Below are 14,902 nucleotides of genomic sequence, written 5' to 3'. Positions count from 1 at the left end.
TATAGAGAACTCCCTGTACTATTTCCAGTTTTTCTGTAAATCTAAAACCATTCTAAAATAAAAATATTATTGAAACTGAAATAAAAATGACAAATTTGGTCAAGAAAGTACAAGGCAACATAAATTATAATAGCTAACATTTATTGAGAAAGTGCTTTATGTTAAGAACAAAAATTGAACTGAGTAAATTTGAAGATCTAATTGGCTTTATTCAGTGATTCATGACTTGGGCAGCCTCCCATCCAGCAAATAGGTGGGAGCTCAAGGAGCCGTACAAAATGGAAGGTTTTTATAGGCAGAAAGAAGGTAGAACAAAGAAATTAAAAGAGTGGATTATTTTGGGCAAAGTCACTTTCCCTTAGGGGAAGGCAGGGGGTCTTACCAGGCAGATTACCTCATTAGTGTGAATCAGGAGATTCTAGACTGATTGGTTTAAAATTCCGCTCCTGGGAGAGGCTGAAACTGCAATTAGGCTGGGTATTAAGTCCCAGTGGAGCTTAGCATAGATGACTCCATTTTAGGTCTATTATTTCTTTTTAAGAATTCCCCCTGCTTTTGATCAAAGTCTCAGCTTAACTGAGAAATGTGACCAAATTTAAGGCTTTAGCGCCACTCTCAGCTATTGCTCTGTAGTTCTTACAGCTTTCATTGATCCCAGGTTTGTTTTCTGTTTGTTTGTTTGTTTGTTTTTGTGCTGAATCTCTGTAGTATTTACAGGTCATAATTCAGGCTCACAAATTTTCAGTTGATCATTCTCTTCGTTCCTTCTCTGACGTTCCATCTTAGGGAGCTGATTTGCTTGGTGGTTAGTGCCTGTGAACATGCATTTAAAGCCTTTGAGAGGATATAATACACCAGGGAGATTGTTATGGTAACTACAAGCAGGGTAATTCTGTGTTTGCAGTGCGCTTTGGAGCCGTGGTCCCCAAGACTGAAACCAGTCAAAGAAAGACCTGTTGAAGTAATCACACTTTTAAGCCAGGTGGCTTGACCAATGATCTTATGCAGCTGAGCTTCAGCTGCCCCAGAGTGTTAATCCAGGTACAGTAGGTGGTGTTGGTCACAGCACAGACACCTCCTTGTTCAGGTAAAAGACAATCCTGTTATCAAGAACAACTTTGACCAGAGAGTCTAAGACTCTTTGCTGGGAAGCAAGTGTCTTAGCAATGGAATCCACAGTGTCCCCAAGAGTTAAGGAGAGGTTTCTAATAATTTTCTCCTTTGTATTTGCTCCTAAACCAGGGGTCAGTCATGTGGGGAGAGAATCTCCTAGCCTGAAAAAAAAAAGTCATCCTAACTGCCTTACAAGCATGGATGTTACTGGTGAGATCTCTTAGTGAGTGGGAGCAAATCTGATCTAGATCATCACAGGAATTTGGAGGTGCAAATGCACTAAGATTTATGTAAGAAGATGTATCAAATTGGGTACAGACAGTTAGAACAGGTTGTTCTGGCCATAAAGGTTGAACTCAGAGACTTCTAAGGGGGTTCAATTATAGTTTGCAGTGACATTGGGAATAGGAGAGAAATTGGTCACAGGGAGGACCAGGAATTGCTCATATCATGAGAAATCCAGCAATCTGAAATCACCCCCTTTAATGGTCTGGGAGAAAGAGATAAGGGCATTATCTTTCCAGGCCAAGCCGGAATAAAGGAAAGAAAAGAAGAGAGGGTTTCATGTTTAGTTTAAGTAGGAAGTCTTGATCCATCATTTTAGAAGGAAGCAGTCTACCTCAATGTCAGTGACTTGTTCTCCTTGTCAGTTTGACTCATAGGTCTCTGGTGTCTGTACAGGACCAGATGTCAGGTGGAGCTTTCTTTAGCTGTGAGATAGGTACCTAAGATTCAAGCCCCTGAAGTTTGGCTTCCATCTGGATACTGAAGAGGACCTGGTATAGTCCCTTCCAGGGAGATTCAAGAGGAGTCTTTCTTCTTAGTGACTTGCCAAAAGTCCTTTTCATGGATCTTCTTGAAGATGAATTACTTTTGCAAGAATGGTTTTGTAAAAGTGTTGGAGTAAGCCAACAACTACCTGTGAAAAGATTTAAACATGCTCATTGTTGAAGATCTGATGAGAGTTCATTACAGTGGAATTGACTAAGAAATCTGGTTGTTTCTGTAACACACAAGATTTTAAGATAATAGCTAGACTTATGATGGATAACGTTACACAAGGACACATTAGAATTTCAGAAATTTCATATAATTTCTAGAACACCCATATTAATAAGATTCACTCATACAGTATAACATAAGAAAGCTTATCATCACTTATTTGACAATGCTTCCCATATAATTTAACATACCAAATGAGCCTAATTAGTGTAACATCTCCCTTTTATAAAGAGAACAAGTCTTTTGAGATGTTCCAGGGGCCCTCTGGAAAATCCCAAAGTTAGTCTGAGGTCAGAAAGACTTCATCTAGAATTTGATTTTGGGAAGTTTGTGAAAAATATCAAAAGATTTAAAAACACTTGGTGAAATAGGATCACAGGTCATAGTGAAACAATACTTAGTTATCTATTTAACCAAAGCAACAGTTAGAGACTTCACAGGCAAATATAGAAGATTACATAGTTTTTTTTTAAAAAAAATACTTAGCTCTTTTGGTAGAGAAGACTCAGTTTTCTTTTTTTTTTTCTTTTTATAATTTTTTTTAAGATTTTATTTTTTCCTTTTTCTCCCCAAAGCCCCCCAGTACATAGTTGTATATTCTTTGTTGTGGGTCCTTCTAGTTGTGGCATGTGGGACTCTGCCTCAGTGTGGTTTGACGAGCAGTGCCATGTCCGCGCCCAGGATTCGAACCAACAAAACACTGGGCCGCCTGCAGCGGAGCGCACGAACTTAACCACTCGGCCACAGGGCCAGCCCCAAAGACTCAGTTTTCTTAAGTAAAGTCCTGGTGATAAAAATAACATGAAGCACAGTAAATTATTTTGGTAAGATACAAACTCCTTGCTATCTAGGTGTATGACCCAAAAGGTAAAGAAGGCTTTACAATCTGTTACCAAAAGCAGACCAAAGTCCAAGAAAACTTTGTCCTTTTAACAGAGAGAAAACCAATTCTAATTTTACATCAGTGTACTTTTGATATTAAAACTCATTTAACTAAATTCATCCCAATCTTAGCCAGTCCTGACCACACATAAAATTGCTTTCTACAGATCTATTTTCCATAAATCTTCTACAACCTTCTTTTTCACATTCATCTTTTGTCCTGTGCTTTGCCTGTTTCCCAGATCACATGAAACTGAAATTCATTTGGGTTAGTTTCTATTTCTGAGAATTTTAGCAATAGTTAATTTATAAGCACTTAATTTTAAACCAATCAAATAGAGCTCTTTTGAAAATTAATTTTGGTAATTCTCTCCAGAGGTAGAAAATGCCACACATATACAACACATATATAGACACACATGAACATAGAGACAGACATGAACAGAGACCGTATAGTTTTATTTTAAAATTTTAGTCATGAGGCAGGAATAATAATTTAAAGAACAGTTGAAATAAATTAAGTTCATCTGCTTAGATGGTTAAAGCTTTTTCTACTAATATTTGTGGAGAAGACCCATGATTCACTATTCATCTAAATTTCAAATGACCTTCCCCCTTTCATTCTACTTCTGATAAGAATTACTTCCCTGAAGTTCATACTTTGAAGAGATGGATTAGATAAGAGTTAACATCTGCATCTCAAAGGCACAGGGAAAGAATGCAAGTTCCTCCAAGAAGGACCTTTGTTCCCTTAAGGCCAGAACTTTTACAATGCTTACAAGTCTTTTGAAATAAATAGGGGAGGTTTGGGGACTGGTAAAAAGAATTGGTGGGCTTTGAATTTTTTCTGGAGTCATACCTCTGGTCCTGTAAAGACTAGATTTATCAAACAAGGACAGCTGTTTTGTTTGTTTGTTTGTTTATTTATTTATTTATTTATTTATTATTTATTGAAGAAGATTAGCCCTGAGCTGACATCTGCTGCCAATCCTCCTCTTTTTGCTGAGGAAGACTGGCCCTGAGCTAACATCTGTGCCCATCTTCCTCTACTTTATATGTGGGACACCTGCCATAGCATGGCTTGACAAGTAGTACGTAGGTCTGCACCTGGGATTTGAACTGGCGAACCCCAGGCTGATCAAGCGGAACGTGTGAACTTAATCGCTGTGCCGCCAGGCCAGCCCAGGACAGCTGTTTTCAATTCCTCAAAGAATTGAGTTGCTGCTAAATGATATCAAAGGATGGATACAGCCATCCACCAATGTTAGAATGTTTTTCTTCCTCTCTGGGTGCATTTACCCAAGGGGAGAAGGCCTAAAAGAAATTCCTATCAGGCTTTGAATAATTTTTGTTTTCCCTGGCTATTTAAGGGAATAATGTAGCAGTTTACAGAGAACTCCTCTGAGTCCCATCAGCTCTGGGAGGGGCCTGTATGAAGGCTCTCCCTTGAATTTGCATAGAACCTTTGAAGACAATCTTTTTTTCCAGTGTCCCAGTTGATTGCAATTGAGACATCAATTTCTGGGGCAGTGTTTTGATACTGGACCCCTAGGAGAGTGTAACATGGGAGGCCAAGGTGTTGTTTTAGGTCTCTGGCCTTGGAGCTGTCGCAGCTGCAAGGCCAGCAGCTTGGCAGGCTTTCGTTTATGGTCTTGCTTCAAAGTCCTTTCAAAATGCCCAGCTTTGGTCACAAGTTCAGTTAAACCAATGGTCTCCCCTCCTATTTTCTGCCTTCGTTTTCTTTTAAACCATGTAGGCCTGAAACTTTCTTTTTTTTAAAATTGGTACCTGGACTAACATCTGTTGCCAATCTGCTTTTTTTTCCCCTTCCTCTCCCCAAAGCCCCCCAGTACATGGTCGTATATTCTAGTTGTGAGTGCCTCTGGTTGTGCTACGTGGGACACCGCCTCAGCGTGGCCTGATGAGCAGTGCCATGTCTTCTTCCTGGATCCAAACCGCTGAAACCCGGGGCTGCTGAAGCAGAACACACGATGTTAACCACTCGGCCTCGGGGCCGCCCTATTTTCTGCCGTTTTATCAGTCCACTGATCTCAGGAGACCATCCACTTACCAATAGGGCAGCGAGAGCAGATCGTTGACCTTATTTACTGTATTGGACCCGGAATGCATAGGAAGAGAGCTTTGAAATGGGCTTTAGAGTCTGTCACAGATTCATCTTCCTTTAGTTCAAATAATTGAAGAATAGACCAATCAATCCAGGCAGGAAGGACTCCAGGAAAGAATTTTAAAATCTCAGTTGCTATATTTTGAGGTTTTTCTGGGCCATGAAGGGATCATGTAGTAGATCCAGGATCTTGAATATCATCCTTGGGGTTTTGCCATTTTGCTTCCTGCATCCATTTTTGGACTTCACCAGGTCCTACCAATATAGGAACAAGCTGATAAAGATCTGGCAGCCCAGGGTCATAAGCCCCTATAATGACTCCAGATTCTTCAAAAAACTTTGAAAGGCTATTTTGGAATCTTGAAATCTTTTGGAAGCTTCTGCATACCAGTTAAGGCAGGCATCCTCTTCTATCTGTTTAGCTTTGGATCCCTTGCTCTCAAGTGCAATTCTGGTCTTGGATTAGAGCAACCTGGTCTGATTGGAACATTCCCTGTGATGGCCATTGTAACGCTAGGTTGTCTTTAGTAACATTTGCCATTCTTATAGATATCTACAGCTTCCTGGACTGTGGTTCTTAAACATAAAATAAGCAGCTGTGCTGGAAGGTGGTGTGCCTCACTCTTTGGATGTGAAAGATCGCATTTCTCTTAGCCAGGTCTCTGGGTTTCCTAGAGCCAAACTAATACCTACGAGGGGCACGCCATGGAGTCCTGTCACAGGAGGCTTTGGGTTTGGTGGCAAGTGCTGTACAGCTCTTAAGTACTCAACCAGCACCCACCAGTGTTTTTAGCTTTTTCATTTCTGAGATTACCATCAGCAATTAGCCTTTATCTACAAGAAACAAGACAAACAAACGTGCACCTTAACCCACCAGCGGTAACCAAATAAATATTACCGTGGACTGGCCAGTAGAAAGCCGTGTACACTACTGGCAATTCCCAGTGTGGACTAAACCAGCAGAATATAGTAAATGGAAATGTGGACTAGAGCTGGGGAAAGGACTAAATCAGCAAAGCCCAGGAAATGGGGACTGTGGACTGGAACTTGGGAAAGGGATTCCAAGCAACTGGGGAATTGCAGACTGAGCCAATGGCTAGGGACTCACGCTCCAGAGGGAACTGTCTGCCAGCTTAAGCTGACCCATTAAGCCCTGGCATGGAAAGGCAATTAGAGTGGGAGCTCAATGCAAAGAGAACAGAGCTCAGCACCCATGGAACTTACCACGGCCCTCAGAAATGGTGAGAAAGACGGTGAACTCAAATGGTTCATGGGGTGCAATGCCTGTGTTTCTCGTTTCCCTGAACGCTGTCAGAAGTTTGCTTTGGATCCCACCACTGCCACCAAATCTGCTAAAGAACAAAAATTCAACCGAGTAAATTTAAAAATCTAATCGACTTTATTCAGTGATTCATGAATCATGCAGCCTCCCATCCAGAAAATAGACAGAAGCTCAAGGAGCTGTACAACGGGAGGTTTTATAGACAGAAAGAAGGTAGGGCAAAGAAGTTAAAAGAGTGGATTATTTTAGGCAGGGTCACCTTCTCTTAGGAGAACATAGCGGGTGTTATCAGACAGATTACCTCACTGCTGTCCGCCAGGAAATTCCTGACTGATTGGTTTAAAATTCCGCTCCTGGGAGAGGCTGAAACTGCACAGAGGTCAGGCATTGAGTCCCAGTGGAGCTTAGCTTAAGTGACGCCATTTTGGGCCCGTAGTTTCTTTTCAACATCTGTAGCTGGCACTGTTCTAAGTATTTTACAAAAGTTAATCTGTTTAATGCCCACAACAATCCAGTGAAGTAGATGTTATTACTTTCCTCATTTCAGAGCCCAAGGAACTGAGGCACAGAGCAGTGCATCAATCAACTAAGATCTCAAGGACATTCCAGCGGAGGCGGGCTTCGAACCCAGGAGACATGCTGACAGCCAGACATTACTTCACTTCTTAGCATATGATCAAGTGCTGGATGAGCTGCCTGGACAAGAAATGGTTGGTGGTCAGAGGATAGAGCCATGCTGTGGCCTTGCGTAATGAGTGAAACCTTCATGGAGAAGGCAGGACTTGAGTCAAGCTTTGAAGTATGGTTGGAGGGAAGCAGAAGTGACGTTCCCAGAGGGGAACAGAGAAGGTAAATTGGTCTGACTATAGGAGAGACTGCAGGAAGGCAGTGTGGCCTGGTGGTTGAAACCCAGGTTTAGCACTTCCAGCCTGACTGAGTCACTGTTTCCAGCTAGCATGCAGTGAGAAACTATAAAACTGGACAAAATACGTGAGCTGCTGGACGGCAAGCAGTGAGGGACTGTCACTCTTAAACGAAGGGGAGCATGCAGCGAGTCACTTTCACCCTGTCTGCCTGGGGGCACTTTCAAGGTTGTAGCACAAGGAGATGAACACAAACAGAACACAGCATCCTGCTGCAGTGAGGAGGCGGAGAGAGAGCTGAGAAATGGGCTGGGAGGCATGGGACAGGTTGCTGCTGAGGAGGGGCCCAGAGATCTGTGTGGAGGTGGGGGCTGGGTTGTACTTCACACAGTACGAGATTCCTTGAGGCCTCCAAGAGCGAGCAGCTGCTGTGGGGCTGAGGGGCTGATGGAGCCACAGGGCTGGGAGACGCAGGGGGTCAGCTCCAACTGGAGGGAAGGGACCACACTGAGCACGCTGGGCATTCAGATGAGGCCACAGGAGCAAGGACCACAATCCAGAGAAAGGTCCACAGGCAACATTAAGGACAAAACTGAATCATGAAACACTAGAAAGAAAGACAATGGCCGCATGAAATAAAAATACACACACACACACATACACACACAGGACAGTGGGCTAAACAGTTACTGTTTCAGCTACTGAAACAGCTACCACAAATATGTTTAAGGACTTAAAGCAGACAAAGAGAAATTATTTAAAAAAATCTAGAACTGAAAACTACAATATCTGAAATTTTAAAAGTCTTAAAAACACATTAGAAAGAATAGAAGAAAGATTTAGTGAACTTCAACACAGTCAATACCAATGATCTCATCTGAGGAACAAAGTGACAACAAGATTTAAAAGTGAACAAGCCTCAGTGACATTGGAGACCTACCATGCAGTATAGCATCCATGGAATAGATTCCCAAAGGACAGGGGGTAAGGGTGGGGTGCAAAAGCATTCGAAGATTAATGACTGAAATTACTCCAAATTTATTAAAAAACATTAACTTTTCTAAGTCTAGGAGCTCTTCAAGCACCAAGCAGGATAAATACAAGAAAATCATGCTATGCACATAAATAGTCAAATTCTGTAAAGGTAGTGTAAAGAGAAAATATAAAAAGCTGCCAGAGAAAAACACACACTTCCTACAGAGGAACAGTGCCCCAAATGATGCCTGATGCTCGGCAGCAGCCACGGACTCAGCACCAGTGGAAGGATCTTTAAAGGCTGGACAGAAAAATAAAACTGTCAACTCAGAATCAAATCAACAGCGTATTTTTGAAAAAGGTAACAGGTGAGCAAGTTGTTATTCTACAAATGTAAGTCCAGTTTAATATGCAAAAATCTATTGACACATTGGGGCTGGCCCCGTGGCCGAGTGGTTAAGTTCGCGCGCTCCGCTGCAGGCGGCCCAGTGTTTCGTTAGTTCGAATCCTGGGCGCGGACATGGCACTGCTCGTCAGACCACGCTGAGGCAGCGTCCCACATGCCACAACTAGAGGAACCCACAACGAAGAATACACAACTATGTAGCGGGGTGCTTTGGGGAGAAAAAGGAAAAAATAAAATCTTTAAAAAAAAAAAAATCTATTGACACAGTTGAAGACATTAACAGAACAAAGGAGGAAACCATTTGATCATTTCAATAGGTGCAGAGAAAAAGCATTTGACAGAATTAAAAACTTGCTCATACTCTATAGTTTCAGCAAACCAGGGTGTAAGGGTACTGTTCCAGTCACCATCAGCTAATGTATACAGTGAATGCTTGCTTCCTAAGTTTAGGAAATGCAAAGATGCCCTCTGTCCACATTTCTAAGGAAGAAAAAAGATATAAAGAAATAAAGTTTGGAAAGGAAGAAGTAAAACTGCCTTTTTACAGAAAAAAAATTTGTGTATACAAAACATCATAAAGAATTTACAAAAACCTCTTGGTCTAATATGTTTATTTAGCAAACTCACAGGACACAAAGCCATTACATAAAACGTATTTGCATTCCTATATTCTGGCAACAAACAATAGGAAAATTAAATTTAAAAAATAAACTTTGTAATAGCATCAAATATCTAGGAGTAAATTTAAGAAAAATATGCACAACAGCGACACTGAAAAATACCAAGCATTGCTGAGAGAAATCAAACAAGGCCGAAGTAAGCAATGCCGGTGCCATATTTGCATTGAGAGACTCAATATTGTTAAGATGTTAAACCTCCCCAAATTGGTCTGTAGACCATCCTTAATCAAATTTCCAGCTGTTTTTTGATATTGACAAGTAGATTCTCAAATTTATATGGAAATGCAAAAGAATAAACAAAACTAGTAGTTTTTAATAGGAATTTGAATAGTATTTTCCTCAGGGGGCAGGGAAGCAGGTGTGGACTAGGAAGACACATGAGAAAACCTTCTGAAGCTCTGGAAACTTCTGCATCTGAGCTGGGTGATTCTTATGTAAGCATATAAATAAATAAAGATACATCAAACTACACAATTAAAATTGATGCACCTTGAACAATTTGTAAGTAATTCAAGACAAAAAGAATAAAGAAAAGATGCATAATGTAATGTAAAAATATTTAGTATTGATCCATAATGAATACACTGCATCACAAATCTATGATAGAAAGCTAAAGCCATACTGAAAGGAATATTTATAATCTTAAATGATGATATTTAAAAAAATGATTAATGAGCTCATATTCCTATTCCAGAAAGTAGGACAAGAATAACCCAATAAATCCAAAGAAACCAGAAGGAGAGGAATCATAATAATACAGAAATCATGAAGTGGAAATGGAAAGAATAACATAAAAGATTAACAGTTGAAGATCTGTTGTTTTGAACAGGCTCATGAAATAAACACACCATTGGCACGTATGATCCAGACAGAAGAGTGAAGGTCCGTGTAAGAAATATTAGCATCGATCAGGGCTAGAGGAGTGCAAACACAGTGGAAATGGAAACCACAAGCAAATATAGATTAATCTTAAGCAAGTTAATGTGATAACAAAAAACAAATGAGAACTGTCCTAGAAAATATATGGCAATTCCCCCTTGCCCACAGTTTCGCTCTCTGCAGTTCCAGTTACCGGTGGCCAACCGCGGTCCAGGAACAGGTGATCGTCCTTCTGCGGTATTGTCAGAAGGTCACCAGTAGTCTAACGCTGCGTCACAATGCCCATACCATGCCCCCCACTCCATCTCATCAGGTGGGCATTGTGTCATCTCACATCATCACAAGAAGAAGGGTGAGTACAGTAGAGTAAGATATTTTGAGAGAGAGAGAGAGACCACATTCCCATAACTTTTACTACAGTATATCACTGTAATTATTCTATTTTGTTATTAGTTATTGTTGTTAATCTCTACTGTGCCTAATTTATAAGTTAAACTTTATCATAGGTGTGTATGTGCAGGAAAAAACATGGCATATATAGGGTTCGGTACTATCCATGGTTTCAGGCATCCACTGGGGGTCTTGGAACGTATCTCCCTTGGATAAGGGGGGACTTCTGTAATCGACATATTTTGTTAAAGATAAACTAGAAAGTGGTCTCTGTCAGAAGTGCAGCAAACTCAGCACTTAGTGGTGAAACTTTAGAAGCATGTGTTAACGTCAAGATGAGACAAGCATGCTCATAATTACAGCTCATGTATCACATTAAACTAAGTCCTTGCCAAAGTGTGTAAGACAAGATAAAGAAACAAGAGTTATAAGAACTGAAAGGAAGAAATATGAATGACATTATACTCTGAGTTCACTGACTTTACTGAAGAACCTATCAAAATTCAAAAAACAATAAAATCCCAATATATCACCAATTTCAGTCAGAATATTTGAAGAGCTAACAGGAGAAAAATCCCATTCACAATCATATCAAACATCAGGATGTGCCCACCTCTGTGTACTTCCTGTATACAACGGCCCTGTGGGGCAACATTGGATAAGCTCGTGAAGTAAGGCCCAGAATCAACGCTGATGACGGGGAGAGTCATCGTCAACACATAAGCAATTTCCCGCAAATCACTCAACAAATTAAATGCAATTCCAGCAGAATAGGAGCTTTTGTAGAACTTAGTAAGCTCATTATGAAATAAATATGGAAAAGCAAAAGGCCAAGCAGAGCCGAGAGAGAATTTTAAAGAAGAACAAGTGGGAGTCGTCTTAGGAGATGTCCAGACTTATGAGGAAACGCACCAGAGGTTTAAGCAAATGCAGAGCAAACACAAAGTAAACGAGGCGCCATTCATGTGGAGGTGCCGGGGGGGGGGGGAGGTGGGAAACGGGTTGTGGACGTGTCTAGTTGTAGTGTAGTGTGACAACTTTGATGTCACTCAGACCATATCTAGTAAGGCTGAAGTTGCATGTCATACACAACGTAGAAATTCCCCTTCCAGGCCTGTGCCTCAGAGAAGCCCTTCCACCTGGCACCAGGAGGTAGTACGAGAACATGCAGAACCCTGATGTTTTACGGGAGGGGAGACATCACCTGCAGTTTTGAAATAACACAGCAGTTAAAATGAATGAACCAGATCTACATGTTTCGGCATGGATTAATTCAAAGTGCTAAATTTTTTAAAGCTAGTTATAAAATGTTATATGCCATGTAATCCAATTTATGCAACATTTAAATACATGGAAGAGTATATATTGGTTTTAAACACACACATATGATGCAAAAGTCCAAAACATGTGTGGAATAATTCATACAGCTTGAGAAGGTGTCTCAGGGTGGAGAGGAGGCGGGTCAGACGGGCTGTCTGTATTTGCCTGTATTGGTGATGCTTTACTTAAAGAAACCGGCCTGCATCTGACGGTAGAGTACAAGGTTGGCTTCTGTTCAGTCTCAGTGGAAGCTGGGAGTTGTCTGCTGCATTATTCTGCTTTTCCGTATGTTTGAAATGCATCACAACTCTAAACAGGGAAAAATGGAAAGCAATAACCAAATACTTTTACTATTAATAATTAGAGGAAGTGAAAGATGCTGAAAAGCAAGAGCTTAGGGACTCTGATTTATTCACCGAAAACACATTTCTCTGCAGCCCAAGCAGTGCTCAGGGCATCGGGGTTACCAACTCAGGACAGCACCATCCATCCTGGGGGCCTGGCCAGCGTGCAAATGGGACCACGTGGTGGCAGCCGTCGGGGGCCATGGGGCGGTCAGACCCCAGAGAGCTCTGTCCAGGGGGTGCAGGGAGGTTTCATCAAGGAGGCTGCAGAGGAACCAGAGCCTGCAGGATGAGTAAGTGCTGGCTGGAGAGACCAGGCAGGCATGGGGGAAAGATGGGTATGTGGAGCCCTGTTCAGACAGCTGGATGTCTGAGCCACTCAGCACCGACAGAGCAGCCTTTGGGTGTCAGGGGTTCTGCTAGGTGGGCTGGCAACAGGGTGGCTCTGACCTCAAGCTCCTGGACTTCCCCTCCACACTAGAGAGTCCGTGTGTGCACTGTTGTGTATGACTCAGGCTGTGAGAGGAAAAGTGCAAGAAATACACGGCTCAACTCTGTCCCCTGAGCTTCTGCATTAAGGGATTGATGGTGGAGGGTTTGGAAGAGACTGTTAAACACGGAACATCTGTGTGCCTTGTCACCAAGGCCCCTAGAGGGGATGGGAAGAGAAACACAGGAGAGAAGGCCGGAGGCAGGGGGGCCAGAGAGAGCAGGCCCTCTATGCTACAAGGCAGCTTTGTGCAAATTAGAAAAACGAGGATAGAAAAGCACCCCCTTTGCCAGAGCGCACAGCTTGGCAAGCAGAGTGCAGGATGGACTTCAGCCTGGTGCCTTTGTTCAGTGTAAAACCTGTGCAACTGTATAACAGCCTGAGCAATGGCTCCTTAGACCATGCTCAGGCAAGACAGTGAAAGCGGCCTGCCTCTTGGTTGTCTGGGTGTGTGCCCAGCATCTGCTTGGGACCCAGAAGGGACTGCTGCCCAACTCTTGATCTAGAGACAGCCTGGATGCCCTTGAGTCTTGCCCTCATCGGGGCTCCAACCCACATCCCTCAGGAGACCTGACAGGGGCTTCTGTTCCACCCTCTTGGGCTGGGCTCCTGGTTTCCTTGTGTCTCACTTGGCTCGGGCTGCTATGACAGAAATCCACAGGCTGGGCGGCTTGAACAGCAGACACTGATTTCTCACAGTCCTGGAGGCAGGCAGTGTGAGATCAAGCGCTGGCCACTCGGTTCCTGCGGAGCGCTCCTTCCCGGCTTGCAGACGGCCGTCTTCCCGCTGCATCCTCCCAGAGAGGAAGCTACACATTCTCAAGTTACAGTCGTTTCCCGGCCTCTGAGAGAAACTGTCCATTTCAGCCGGCCTTGGTGAATTTATAGTAAGATGGTAATTAGCCAGCATTAGAGGAGGATCTTTACTACGCAATTGAAATTTTAATTCTATTCCCAGTTAATTTTTTTTTTATTAAAGGACTTTTTTAAAAGCACAATTTTAGATTCACAGCAAAATTGAGAGGAAGGTACAGAGATTTCCCACATACCCCCTGTCCCAACAGGCACAGGTTCCTCCACTGTCACCGTCCCCCACCAGAGTGGTACACTTGTTACAGCTGACGGACCCACACTGGCACCTCACCATCGCCCGGAGTCCAGAGTCTGCGTGAGCTCTCTCTTGGTGTTGGACGTTCTGTGGGTTTGGACAAATGTACAGTGACGTGTCTCCAGCCTCACAGTGCATGTACTGAGGACGAACAGAGTAGTGTCACTGCCCCAAAACCCTCTCTGCTCCATCTGTTCATCCCTTCTCCCCACCCCTGTACCCACTGAGCTTTTACTGTCTTCATAGTTTCCCCTTTCTGGAGGCAAATAAATTTTAATAGGAAAACTTCAAGGAGCAGCAAAATAATCCAAACAAAGGGGATACAAGATATTTTTAGGTCTGAGGAAGAGAGAAAGGAATTGCCCTGTGGGCACGTGGCCACCACCATGCTTTCGTGCTTTTCCTACTTCTCTTGCTGTTGGATTCATGTGTTCTCTGTAAGGCTTCAAGACATGTTGATGTGCCTGCTGGCACCAGACTCCAGGGAGGTCAGAGGCCACGGTCACTGTGCAGCCTAGGTGGGCAGATGCTGGGTGAAAGCCCAGGGTCGTCTGTGCCAGAAACTCAGGGCTGAAGAGCTTTTAAAGCCACCTGAGATTCCTAGCGGGAGCTCCGCCGGTTTGGAATTCTCTGCCAGGCGCTGCTCAGCCTCCTCCTTATTTAGCACAAGTATATTCAAAATTCTCTGCCCTAGTTGAAAAGAATAGGTGGCTTCCCAAAAACTACTTTGGAAAAAGTGCTAGGTGGAGACCCGTGGACAGGAGTCCACACACCTGGGCCTGTACCCTGAGCCCCCACTGTCTGGGGAGACAACACACATGCATGGATCAGCTTCCTCACTCACACCGGGAGTGACGGTCTCTCCCGAGGATTTAGGGACTGTAAGGCAGAAGGAAAAAGCCACAACTCTTTTTTTTAATGCATCAAATATCAGGAGTCATTCTCTGGACTAGATTAGTGATAAAAATCTGAAAACAGGCCAACAACCACCCCCGCCCTGAAGGGCAGGAGGGCAGATCGCTGCCCTGCTGGGAACGCTTTTG

This window comes from Equus asinus, chromosome 8 (genome assembly GCF_041296235.1).
Source record: "Equus asinus isolate D_3611 breed Donkey chromosome 8, EquAss-T2T_v2, whole genome shotgun sequence".
Taxonomy (NCBI): domain Eukaryota; kingdom Metazoa; phylum Chordata; class Mammalia; order Perissodactyla; family Equidae; genus Equus; species Equus asinus.
Note: the sequence above shows the minus strand (reverse complement) of the source record.